We start from the raw sequence: 2,694 nt of genomic DNA on the forward strand, positions 1-2,694 counted from the left end.
TGGTTAGAGTGTAGGGGCGGCAGGGTAGCCTAGTGGTTAGAGCGTAGAGGAGGCAGGGTAGCCTAGTGGTTAGAGTGTAGAGGAGGCAGGGTAGCCTAGTGGTTAGAGCGTAGAGGAGGCAGGGTAGCCTAGTGGTTAGCGCGTTAGACTAGTAACCGGAAGGTTGCAAGTTCAAATCCCCGAGCTGACAAGGCTACCTGCCTCCTCTACACTCTAACCACTAGGCTACCTGCCACCTCTACACTCTAATCTGTCGTTCTGCCCCTGAACAGGCAGTTAACCCACTTCCTAGGTTCCTAGGCCGTCATTGAAAATAAGAATGTGTTCTTAACTGACTTGCCTGGTTAAATAAAGGTCAAATAATACTGTCAGGGCAGGTGGATTTTTTTTGTTATTTACTTTATACTAGAAGGGAAATATCTTTAAAATAATATTGTAAACACATTAATAACTCTATTACCAACGACAACAATGTTAAGCAACACAAAGACAGATGCTGTATATTTTATATATTTTATATATTCTATATAATTTATATATTTTGTATATTTTGTATTATGAGGTCTCCCATAATGAACAATCATTTCCAAAATGATGTCTTTTGGGCCAATTCCTTCAGAAAATGTAGCTGCTAAAAAAATATATATATTTTTATTTTTCATTTCTGACAAGAAAACAAATCCTGAAAGCTTCCTAGTTCTTATTTGCCCCTGTACTGAACAGGGACTTCCCAGCGTCAGTTATAATCATGTTAGGCATTTGGTATCTGCCTGTCCCCCTCTTTGGCCCTGGGTCTGAAGGGGGATTGTGTGCCTCTCTCTGTTTCCCTGGTGCCTTGGGTTAGGTTGAGAATATGCAGTTGCCTTGGGTTACCTGGAAAGGACTGAGAATTCTTCACGGCCTAAATACGCAATCATCCTAGTCTTCATAGTGAGGCCCTCAGAAGCCCCTGGAAAATCACCTTTTTACATAAGACGATGAGGGAAGACTGAACTTAAATGGCAAAAAGACAGTGTCCATCGCCTCAAGAAAAAGTGAGAATTTCTGGGAATAAACCAACCCTAGGCTGTACTTTGTGCATAACTATTTTGTCTGTGAATGTGGACAGGCTCGGTTTTGTAAATTCAGTTCAATAAAATGTGAAAATAATTACTAATCAACAATTTCAGGTTTTAATACATAATTTACCAAAACAATTACAAACTACATTTAGGAATTTCAGACTGCTGCATACGAGGATACAATTAATTCTCATATTACCTTCAAAAGAGCTGTATTTCTGAGGCTGAGCATTAAGTGTCTCTGTACAAAACTATCGTCTTTCTTTGTGGAAATGATTTAGAAAAATCTTTCCATAAAATGGTTGTACTTAAATAAGACTATTATTACAAAAAACAAAAACATTTCAGCCTACCATAAACTGTAATTAAAAACAAAAACATTTCAGCCTACCATAAACTGTAACTAAAAATAAAAACATTTCAGCCTACCATAAACTGTAATTAAAAACAAAAACAGAGATACTGAGAGATACAGAGATATTCAAAGAGGACATCAAAATAAACGAACAACCTGCAAATAAAGTTGCTGATAAATCCATCAGTAAAAAGACAGATGGTGGAAGCTCCCGACGTCTGAAGTAGAGGCTTATGGGGGGGGGGGGGGGGGGAGAGAACAGCGACGCCACTCTGAAGGTCTTTTTGAAAAGTATTTCGGTATCATAAGAACAAAACTGAACCGGACCAAAAGTAAATGAAGGAGATGTTTGACAACAGTGCAGGATCACTGGTTCTAAAAGATACCATGTGTTTATAGATGGGTGGTTCCTCTGTCATTTGCTATAATGTGTGGTTTTTATTGAACCTTTATTTCATTAACCTTCATTAACCTTCATTTAACCTTCATTTAACCTTCATTAAACCTTTATTTAACCTTCATTAAACCTTAATTTAACCTTCATTAAACCTTCATTTAACCTTCATTTAACCTTAATTTAACCTTAATTTAACCTTCATTTAACCTTCATTAAACCTTCATTTAACCTTCATTTAACCTGCATTTAACCTTCATTTAACCTTCATTTAACCTTCATTTAACCTTCATTTAACCTTCATTTAACCTTCATTAAACCTTCATTTAACCTTCATTTAACCTGCATTTAACCTTCATTTAACCTTCATTTAACCTTCATTTAACCTTCATTTAACCTTCATTTAACCTTCATTTAACCTTCATTAAACCTTCATTTAACCTTCATTAAACCTTCATTTAACCTTCATTTAACCTTCATTTAACCTTCATTTAACTAGGCCCGTGTGAATCCCTGTTCTCTCTTTGAACTATATAGAATAAACATCACATTCTTTCCAAATTTAAGTTTCATAAATTTTTGGGGATTTTCATATATCTTGGGGGGAAGGGGGGGGGGGGGGGCAATTATTGAGGAAGATGAAAACAGTGACTTCAGATTTAGATATGATGAGAAGGACAGTTGATATAATTGGCCCGAAAGAGAGCGTTATAGACACAGGAGACACGGCGGGAAAGGACAGGACAGAAATGACGAATAAACGATTTGGATTGATCAAGAGGTTGAACCGTATTGTGGTCATATGAAGTTGGATTGGTCAAGGTTAGTTGTAAAAGAGGTTGAACCGTATTGTGGTCATATGAAGTTGGATTGGTCAAGGTTAG

The sequence above is a fragment of the Oncorhynchus clarkii genome, unplaced genomic scaffold (genome assembly GCF_045791955.1).
Source record: "Oncorhynchus clarkii lewisi isolate Uvic-CL-2024 unplaced genomic scaffold, UVic_Ocla_1.0 unplaced_contig_13988_pilon_pilon, whole genome shotgun sequence".
In the NCBI taxonomy this organism is placed as follows: Eukaryota; Metazoa; Chordata; class Actinopteri; order Salmoniformes; family Salmonidae; genus Oncorhynchus; species Oncorhynchus clarkii.